Genomic DNA, 11,363 nt, shown 5'->3' with positions numbered 1-11,363 from the left:
CCCCTTGCAGTCTCCATCTCCTCCTCTTCCTCTGGTGCCAAATGATGAGATGAGCTTCATCTGACCATATCTTCTCCCTGTTTCCTGTTCCCCTTCCCAGTTAGACAGATTGGATTGACGGCCCTTAGCATATTTCTGTAGAACTAAGCAGCACACAGAGGAAAACAATTAAATTCTGGCTTCCCTGGTCATTTTTCTATTGAGACTGCCCCCCACCCACCTTTTTTTTTTTTCTTTTTTTGGTCTCAAATCTTATTTACGACCTACCAATAACTACCTGACTGGGGAATTGGGGAAGGGATACAGACGTTTGATGTGTTCATCTTTTTTCATGTCTTGCCTCCCTGTATCCTACTTGTGGTTCAGTCCTGCAGGAGTCTGGGTTCAGAATCTTTAAAACTTTTGAAGGAAACGATGAACAAAAGGATAGCTGCTTTCCTTCCTTTCCTTCTGACCTTGGGGTGATTGTCCTTAGGGACAGAGCACAGTTTGTGCGGCTCTGGTAGCATTACTCTCTGACACTGTTTCAAGATCTGCTTCCCCTCCTTCCTCTGGGAGGAGTGTGTTGCGTGTTTAGGTCATCTTCCCATTTCTTAGCGCATTTGTGCAAAAAATTTAAAACTCTCTACATCACAGGGAAGCCCTTAGTAACCAACTATTCTTTCCTCTTCTCCCATTCCTTTCTGCTTGCCATCTGATTGCTCCAGAGTCCTCTTGTACTCAGAAATATCCAGGTGACTTTCTCTGCTCCCAGAGCAGGTGTATACCAAGTAGCAGAGGCATTTGGGCCTCCACTTGCTGGATAAGGCCTGAGATAATGTTGTGCCAGATGACGCTTAAGAATGACCTCCGAAGAGCATTGGACCATTTGAGTTCCCAGTCTCAGCAGTCACTGTACACAGTCCAGTGGGCATTGGGATCTTTATTGCCTTGGATTACTGTTTCTTATATTTTGATTTGAAGTTAACTTTCTGAATTTTTTTTTTCTTTTGTGGACCTGCTTTGTTTGGCTGCTGGGATAGATAAGCTTGGGCTTATAAACATGTTCTTCCCAGTTTTCTTATGTTCGCATTGTACTCTGAATTTTCCCCTTCTTACCCTGCCCCCCCCCACCTCCTTTCCTTCCTTTTTCTCAGCCAACCCACTTTTCAAATTCATGTCAAAGGTACCTCAAGTGTTGGTATCTGATATCTGTCACTCCTCTTATCTGAAGAGTGACAGTTTATTTTTAAAATGACTACAGACCTGTTTTTAGACATGTTTTCAGTACAGTTCTGAACAGCAACTTTTCAATTAAACATCTTCTAGTATTTGGAGGTGAGAAGTGTCTGTGGCAGAGTCTGGTGCTCTGTGTCACCAGCCTTTGTCTCCCAGCCCTCAGGAGCCCTCTCCTTCCCTTCTAGTTTTGGTGTGCATGTTTGGAGTTAGTAGTGGGTGGTTTGCAAAACTGGACTATCCTTCTTGTGGGTCAATCATGAAAGCCTCATTCTTTTCTCACCCCTTTGCTTTGTCATTCGCCGTCTTCCCTATTATGTTCTCCTATGACTGTCGACTGGCACAAAAATCTCAGAAGAGTGACTTCCCTCATAGAAAGACACATCCGTCCCCTCATAAGAAAGACCAGTGAAGTAGCCACTGGTGTCTTGGGAATTTCTGGTTGAATTTGATGCCCTGAACCCTCTTACTAAGAGATCAGATATCAGGGTGAGAGTACCAGGCCAATTGATTAAGCAAGAAAACCATTTTTCTTTTGAACTATGAAAAGAGTCTATTTGTGAATACATTTTAGACAGAAGGGAGAAGGATGTTTGAGGAATTTTTTTGTGCTTTCTGCTACAAAATGTGAGTAGTTCAAAGAGTGAAAACCTTTTGTGATGCTTGATGTCTCTTAGGAATAAGCTGGATCTCCACTGTTTTGGGAATGCTTTGAGTCCCAAACTTTGATGACCAGAGAAGTATTTTTGTTTGTTTGTTTAATATATCCCCGTTCTGATTTTAACTAAAATCTAAATTTCACTTAAAAAAAATAAAGTTCACAAATCTTAAGTGTACAGCTTAAGATTAAGTGTAAACACTGTTCAGATTGCTATAGAATATTTGCAGCACCCCAGAAAGTTTCTTGTCCTACTTCCCAGGCAATAGTCATATTCAGAGATGACTATTAATTCTTATTTCTATTAGCAGTGATCAGTTTTGTCTATTCTTGAACTTTCTATAACGGAATCATATAGTATGTACTCTTTGTGTCTGGCTGTGAGGTTCATCCACATTGATTCATTTGTTTTTGTTTGTTATTGAGGTATTTGTTCTCTGTTACATTAGTTTGTTCTTTGTTACAGACCATTTCATTGTATGAATATATCAAAGTTGATGGACACTGGTTGTTTCCAGTTAGGCATTAATATGAATAAAACTGCTATAAATATCCTCATAAATGTCTTCTGTTTACATATGCAATCATTTCTCTTGGTGTATATCTAGGAGAGGAATTGCTTGGTCAAAAAGTAAATGTTTTTTAATAGGCATATGCTTAGCATTAGTAGATAACTGCCTAACAGTTTTCCTAAGCGATTTAACCAATTTACACTCCCTGCAGCAATGTATGAGAATTCCAGTTGCTCTACATTCTCTCCAACACTTGGTAATGTCTGTTTTAAAAATTTAGCCATTGTGGTAGGTATATAGGGGTATCTCGTTGATTTTAATTTAGACTTCTCTTATTTAATTGACCACTCATGTTTTCTTTTTGCAGTAGAGGGCAGTCCTAGCACATGTTTCCATGGGACCCATAAACACACCCTGTGCTCAGGACCAGGGGTGTCAGCCTGTAGGATAAAACACAATCCTCTAGTAGATAAAGGAACTGCCAGTACATTCCTTCCACCATGGTCCCAAATATGTAAATATTCACTGGACACAGTCTGACTCTGGTGGCATGTTTTATGACATCCAGCTCACATCCCAGTGGTATTTCTCTCACAGGTGGTGAGGGAGTGGGATTCCTCCACTGTGGCAGTACATGAACACAAAAAAGAGTGCTGTGTCTAGAACATCTTGCGTTGGCCATTGATAGAGAGCCTCTGGCTATGGGGAACCGACGCCCACTAACAAAGCAGACCTTGCTCTGTCTCTTCTTTATGTGAGTAAAACATCTTTCCATCAGAGCCAGTGTGAGTCATGCTTTTACTGGTGACTCAGGCACCTGTACTGGAGTGGCCTGACACATCTCTTAAGATGTCTTTCCTTCTGACTGACACTCTGTTAAATATCTGTTTGTTTCCATTTTGCTACTGGATTGCTTGTATTTTAGTTAATATTTAAGAGTTCTTTACGTATTCTAGACACCAATACTGTTTGATTATAAGCATTGCACATCTTTCCTCTAGTCTTTCTTTCTACCTTGCCGAGACTTTGCTCTTCGTCTCCAGTTTCCCATGCTTGGACCATTTTTCTTGAAGTTCGAGGCTGACAGATGTCAGCAGATAATTCCTGGGTAGCTGGCCCAGGATTGGTGCTCTCTTGTCCCCTTTAATCCTCTGTACATTTCCAGTTTTTCTTTCCAGCTCTGTTATGATTTTGGAAGATTGTTTTTTGTTTTTGTTTTTTTTGTTGTTGTTGTTGTTGTTTTTTGTTTTCAGATTTCATTTGGGATTTTTAAGGTTTTGTTTTAGGAGGATGCATCAAGATTTCTAAACAGCCACAAAGCCAGAATTGGAAGTCTTCGGTTACTTTCTAATTTTCATGTTCCAACTACAAGGACCTGCCACAAAAACTATATAGTGATACTCGAAGTTCAGGTACACAGAACAACTTGCATCAACGATAAAGTGTTTGCTACAAACAGATTCCTGGGACCTGTCCCAAACTTGTTGAATCAGAATCTCTTGGGATGGAGCCCAGGAATCTTTATTTTAACAAGCATCCCAGAACCACTACCCTAGAGAAAGGGCTTTTACAAGAGGGTGCTTAGAGAGAAAAATCACATTCTTAAAAGTGGCTAGAATATCCTCATACAAAAGAATGAAGTTGGACCCCTGGCCTACACCAAAAGCATAAGTGACAAAAGAAAAAACAGATAAATTGAACTTAATAAAAACTTTATAACTTGTGCTACAAATAATACCATCAGGAAAGTGAAGAGACAATCCACAGAATGGAATGGGAGAAAATATTTGCAAATCATTTGTCTGATAAGGGGTTTGTATAAGGAACTCTTACAACTCAATAGTAAAAAGATGACAATTTTCAGCCCAATTTGGAAAAAAAAAAATGGGCAAAGGATCTGAATGGACATTTCTCCAAAAAAGATGTACAAATGGCCAATCAGCACATGAAAAGATGCTTGACAACATTAGCCATCAAGGAAATGAAAATCAAAACCACAATGAAATGCTACTTCACACCTACCAGAATGGCTATAATAAAAAAGACAGATAATAACAAATATTGGCTAAGAGGTAGAGCAATTGGAACTCTCATACACTGTTGGAGGGAATGTGACATGGTGCAGGTGCTTTGGAAAACAATCTGGCAGTTCTTCAAAAGTTTAAACATAGACTAACCATATGACCTAGCAATTCCACCCCTAGGTATATACCCAAGAGAAATGAAAACATATGTCTACACACAAACTTGTACATAAATGTTCATAGCAGCATTATTCATAACAGCCGAAGGATGGAAGCAACTTAAATGTCCATCAACTTCAAATGGATAAACAAAATGTGGTATACATATACAATGGGATATTATTCAGCAATAGAGAGAAATGAAGTACTGATTCATACTACAACCTGGACGAACCTTGAAAAGATGAAAAGTGAAAGAAGTGAGACACAAGAGGCCAATATACTGTACAATTCCATTTATATAAAATGTCTGGCAACTCTATTGAGACAAAAAGTAGATTAGCGGTTATCAGGCCTGGGGGAGGGAGGGAATGGGCATAACTGCTAATGGGTGGTGAAATGTTTTAAAATTAGATAGTGGTGATGGTTGCACAATTCTGATTATACTAAAAACCATTGAATTGTACCCTTTAAATGGGTGAATTCTATGGTATGTGAATTAAATCTCAATAAAGCGGTTATGTGTATTTTTTAAAGTGGCTAGAAGGTTTACTTTCATATACTCCCTCCATTGCATTTAATGATGGGATTTCTGCCTTCCAGTTCCATGTGATTTTGTAGAGAGCATAAAGTGATCATTGCAAATGAAATCCTAACTATGTATTGCCTATCTCCAGTATAACCTACCCATGACACCAAAGTAGCAGGTTCAGTGAATACTGAACAGATTCACCTTCTACCTGGGCCTGTGAACAGGTCCACATTTTTTGTTCTTCTCCACCTGGAGATCAGTGGAGCATCCTGCTGTTTCTGAGAATAGCTGAGCATGTGCCTCATTGGCTATTTATATGTAAATTAGATGTCAGTGTCCTTATTGTCGCCTTTGGGCCCAGGATCAGTTGGAAAAGATTTGCAAAGGAAATATGAACTTGATGGGATAAAATTGGGCTTCACTGCTTTGGCATCACTAAAAAACAGTTTATAGTAAAGTAGAAGTGATGGCTGTGAAACTTGAGTTCAGTCCTCTTAACCTGAAGGAAGAAACAACCAGAGAGGTAGCTAAATAGCTTGTTTGATGTTCCTGGGCTGCTGGTGAAAAAAAACTAGGAAACTGCTTTGCTAAAGAAGTGTGAGTTTTGTCGTTAGGTCTTAGAATGTTGGTGGGAGACTTGCGTCCAGGCCCTTTTGCACCTCTTGGCATCTGAAGTTGACTATGTGGACCTTTGTGCTTTGGGACGAGTGAAAATTGAGCCACGGCCACAGTGCAAGTCTTTGTCCGTCTTGTCACTGTTGTATCCTCAAAAGAGCAGTGCTTCCTGCAGAATAGGTGCTCAGTGAATGTTTGTGGAATGCACGGACCTGTGAACTGTAATACTCATTAACTCACCTTTCTTTTCTTTTTATCTCTGGAGACAGCTTTAACAATGATGTTGGTTTCCTCTGGTTGGGAGTTGACGTGGGATCCTTCTTAACTGGTCCAGCTTCTGGCTATAGAATCCTCAGTTTCCCCAACTGTAAAATGGATACCACAGAAGGGACGAGTCCAGGGGCAGGAAGTCATACTTGCCCTGTGGGTAGGAGACCTCAATCCCTTCTGCTCTCTGGGCCTCCATTTCTCCATCTGTGGGAGTAATGAGAGGGATCCTGTGGGTGGCCATTCTACCAGCCTCAGTCTCGCTTCTTCCCAACCGAGCCCTAATTTGGCTCAAATGTTCACTCTTCCTGCACACAGCCCCACCCCGGACTCCTGAGGAGGCTGAGGACTTCATCATCAGGCCAAGACTCTCTGCTCAGTGCATCCCTGGTGACGGCTATGGGCTCGGGCATGGACATGTGACGAGTTGCTCCAAAGAAACTGGAGTAACGTTCTCACAGTTCATGTTTGGCAAGCTGGTCCCCCTTTACCCCTGTTTCGCTTTTCCTCTCTCCCTCCTCTTTTTCTCCCCTCCCCCTCTCAGCTCTCCTCCTCTTCCATCTTCCTCTCTCTCTCTCTCTCTCCCCCCCCCTTCTCTCCCTTTTCCTCCCCCTCTGTGGGTGAAGATGGTGGTAAGAGAGGGAGAGATGGAAACAGTTTGCATCTGCCTATGCAGAAGAAGGGGCCCAGGGTGGGGTGTCAGGAACCATGGAGCCCTCTCTGGCTTTGTCATTCATAAGCTTGGGCAAGCCCCCCACCTGCCCACATCCTTGGTCTCTTACCTATAAAGTGAGGGGTATCTTTAGGGTCTTTTAGACTCTGGAGATTCTATGGTTCTCTTCTGTTTGTAAGCAGTAAGGTACTTAGGGGCATGGTGGGTGGACAGATAGTAAGGGCAGTGCCCAGAGAATTCTCCAACTTGTTACAGGCTACAAAGCTTCAAGAGATGGATCTAAGCAATATATGTGTCACATCACCAGACTTGGTTTGCTTGCCATAAGGGATTCCCTGAGGTGGTCTGCTTCCTGCAGCCCCCAACCTCCCCCCTTCTGCTCTCCCCTGCTCTTCCTTCCTCAGTGCTGTCCACTCACACACAGCTCGGCAATGGGGAAACAGGCCAGAGTCAGGTGAGCACTTTTAGCCAATGAACTGAGGTTGTACCCAGCAGAGGGCCGGGAAGCAGCTATGTTGGAAACCTTCTGGAACTGGCCGCTAGCTGGGTCCCAGAACTCCGGGCATCTACCCCCACCTCCATAGGGTCTCAGCCATCCCTCAAGGCCTTGGCTTAATCCCAGACTTTTCATTTTCAAAAATTAAATTTCAATAACACAAGCGATATCCCAATGCATTCCCCTTGTTAAAAAACTGCAGACAGTACAGAAAGGGCTGAAGTCACTAGTGTCTCCTTTCCTCCACCCCAGAGCTCACTGCTACTCTCCATTTGATGTGGCTCCCTCTGGGCTGTTTTTAGTGCATTTATAGGGTTTGCATACAGGGTGAGGGTCAAAATATTTCACAACTGGTCCAGCTCATAAAATAAAACTTTTCATGCAATTTAGGATCTCACAGCTTTATTGAGTGATTCGTAAATTGGGCAGCATCCCATTCGGAAAGTAGAATGGAGCTCTGCCAAGAGGCAGAAGGGGCAGGGTTTATAGGGAACAGGCTTACACAACCAACAAGGAAGCTAGACGTATAAATCACTCTACTGGCTGCATCAAGATGTTTATCTTTATTTAGCTAACACCAAATTGGTGGGGTGTGTGTGTGTGTATGTGCGTGGCTAAGACACACAGGCTAAACTAGAGTTGACAGACCATGATTGTTGGCTGTAGGTTTCAGGTTCTCCATGAATCTACCGAAAACAGGAAACCTAAGTTAAATTTTGTGTTTTGATGTAGGATTTAGCATAAGCAACTTCACCTTGGGCCCACATGCATAATTTAAGACAGAACAGGCATTGGCTAACAGAAAGGGCACCACTCAGGCTGCTGTACTGGTGTGTGCCTGCTGAGTATCACGGAAATATCATGATGCATGGAAATGATACAGTATTCTTGAGTGTCTGGGTCTGCTGCTGCTTCTTTTCACTCAACAGTATGTTCAGGAGAGCTACCCATATTAGTGATCAGTTACTAACTGCATTAATTTGTGTCCTCCAAGAAGCAGATGCAAAGTCAGGATGAGAAATGCAAGAGATTCATCGGAAGGAACACTTGTGACTGATAAAGCAGAGGGAGCAGGAGTAGGCAGGCAGGGCCTTCAGACTGCAGCCCAGGAAGGAGGGAGGGCAGGAAGGATTGAGCAGGAAGAGCCTTCAGCTGCCAGTGCAGTTCTGAGAAAATCTCAGGCCAGTGGAGAAAGCCCAGAGCACAAGTTGCCAAGGAAAAAAAAATCCCTTTAGTGGAGTCCCTCAGGCAGGAATGGACAGCATAGGTGAGGTGCATTGCTCAGTCATCGACTGGGAGCAGCCGGGCAGTGTGGTCTCAGCCTTCCCAGGGGCCAGGCTGGAGCTGTCACTGGACTCCACAGCAGGAGTTCTCTGATGGAGATAGGAGCAGTGCACCATTGTGGCTGCCTGTGCTAACTAAGGGCAACCATTGTATCTACCTCACAGTGCTGTTGTGTTGTACGAATTAAATGGACTGAAGTCCTTACAATGATGTCTGGCCCAGAGGAAGTACTCAGTATGTTAGCTATCATGACTAACATAATGGTCTTTCTTCTTAGCTGCTGTATAATATTCCACAGATATCTGTATATATTCTACATAATACACACACATATATATCCTATATCAATTAGGATTGCATTTGGTTGCATGTTAGATAGATCAATAGGAATTTATTTTTTCTCTTGTAACAAGAAGTCTGGATTTAAGAAGTTGAGGGCCCTTATTAGGGACCCAACCCCTTCTGCCTTCTCCATGATCCTGAGCATACTGCTCTCTCAGCCTCATGGCTGCAATATAGCCATTGGGCTCCCAGCATCATGCCGGCATTCCACAAAGGAAAAAGAGGGAAAGAGCAGGGCATAAGGCACATAGCAATTGAGTCTGTCCTTTTTATGAGGAAAGCACCAGCTTTCCTGAAAGATGTCCTTGGCCAGAGCTATGTTTCATGGTCACCCTAGCTGCAAGGGAAATGAGGCTTTGTAGCTGGTTCCACTGGCAGCCTGAGCAAACTGTGGGTTGTGATAGTGAGGAAGAAGGAGCACACTAGAAATGGAAGGCAACCATCAGTGTCTGCCTCACCAAGAAGAGGACATTTAGGCTCTCTCTCTCTTCTTTTATTACAGTGTTGCAATAAACACCCTTCAATGTTTCCTCATGTGTGTGTGGAAGAGTTAAAGGACAGAAATTGAAAAGTGGCATGGCCCCGTGTTGAATGAGTGAAGTAGAGCTACTTTGTTATTTGCTTTGCACATTTTAGTAGATACTGTCGCTGTGCCCAGATGACCAACTCATACCTCCACTGCAGCAGGAGAGAGCTCATCTGCACAGCCTTGCCAGGCAGAGACCAGGCTGCTATCTTGGTCGCCGAGGATGTGGAGGATTCAGTAGGAGGCAGGATAGTAGAGTGGGTAAAAAGGCTGGGCAGTCACATGCCCTTGCCATCACTATCTGAGGGAACTCAGGAAGTCACTTCCCATCTCAATACCATAGTCTTTCCATCTGTAAAATGAGGGTAATAGAGTCTCTACTTTGCTAGGCTGTTGTGTGGTTGAAAGGAGCCAGTGTGTGTGCAGACCTCTTGCTGTATTTGCTGTTCCCACACCCCTTTGAGGTCCTCTTTTAAGTTTTGGCCAGCGCAATGAATAACATGGTAATCAGACCAAGTGGCTTCCACCCCAGACTCGCAGCCTGGAAGAGGCATGACTAAATGAAAGTGCAAATAAGATTAAAACTGAAAATGCACATCTCTATATTTTGAGATGGAAAATTGACTACACTATATAGTTGGACATGAAAACAGGTTACAGAATAGTATATGCAATGCCATCCCGCCTGGGATCATACCCATCCATCCATCCATCCATCCATTCGAAGTATCTGATTCACCAAGTTTTTTTAACAGTGGTTATCTCTGGGGAATGGCAATTCAGGATATTATATGGATATAATACATAGGGAATTTCACTCCCTGCTTGATGCGCTTCTGTTGTATTGTTTAAAATTTTTGTTATATGTATTTTGGTAATAAAATATTTATAATATAAAGATATGGTTTTTTGTTTGTTTGTTTGTTTGTTTTAAATGGAAGCCTGATCCATGGTCAAGGACTATGTCACTATTTTTTCATGCTCTGGACCCTTATATGTGCTTCAAAACTCAGCCTCCACATCACCTCACCTAGGGGTCCCCCATAAATCCCTGGCCTCATTAAAATTCCTTCCCACCCACTCCTATGGGACTAGTGCTAATCACATTGTTCTCACAAATTACCTGTCTACATCCCTGGATAAAAAAGGGGAACCTGCTGGGAAGATATGGGGATGTTTCATGGGTCCCAGGGGCAGAGATGGGACCAAGGAACCATCCGAAATCAGAATAGTCTCTTACTCTCAATTTCTCTCATTTCTGTTATCTTCTATGTAAAATGTAAGCCTCATGAGGGCTGGAATTTTTGTCCTTTCCTTTTCTTGCTGTATCGCCAGTGCCTAGAAATGTGCCACGCACAATGTAGGCATTCAATAAATACTAATTGAATGAATGAAGTAGGCCTGCGCCTGCTTCACTCTCCTTTCTTGACAGATTAACTTCCATTGCTCTGCTTTGCGTCATGGGGGCCAGGCAGATCCCAACTCTCCTCTCCTTTCTGCAAGCCCCAAGGCTGCTCCCCTCAGTCCCCTTTCCACGTTCCTGGCAGGGAGAAGTTGATTGGCCCTGCTTGGGCCAGGTGTTACCCTGGTCTAACCAGGTCGCAGCCAGGCTGCAGGAGGCACACAGTAAAAAACAGTGGCGGCTGCCCCGAGGGGCACACAGCTCTCAGAGCCAGCAGCTCGTGGGCAGGTACCCCAAGGTGCCTCTGAAACCGTCTGCATTTCCCACTTTAGGGCAGTAGGGAAATGAGGGGAACAGCATAAATGCAGACATACACGATGGTGCTGGTGCTGGGAGCTGAGCAAAGGAGAGTTTGTGATGACAATTTATGATAAAAGAGGTTGAAAATGAACTGTGGAGCCACTTTAATAATGACAATGTGGGAAACGATTTGTTCTCTTGCAAGGTAACATTAATCAAACCTTGGTGGTTAACTTCAAGCACAGCCAGCGGATCTGGAAATGAGTAAGATGCTTGCCCTCCAGCCACAGGGGCGGGCATCTCCGGACCAGGGGGCCTCCAGACCACCACCACCCGGGCTGGAATTGGAATCTAATAA

The sequence above is a fragment of the Choloepus didactylus genome, chromosome 10, assembly GCF_015220235.1.
Source record: "Choloepus didactylus isolate mChoDid1 chromosome 10, mChoDid1.pri, whole genome shotgun sequence".
Lineage (NCBI taxonomy): Eukaryota > Metazoa > Chordata > Mammalia > Pilosa > Megalonychidae > Choloepus > Choloepus didactylus.
Note: the sequence above shows the minus strand (reverse complement) of the source record.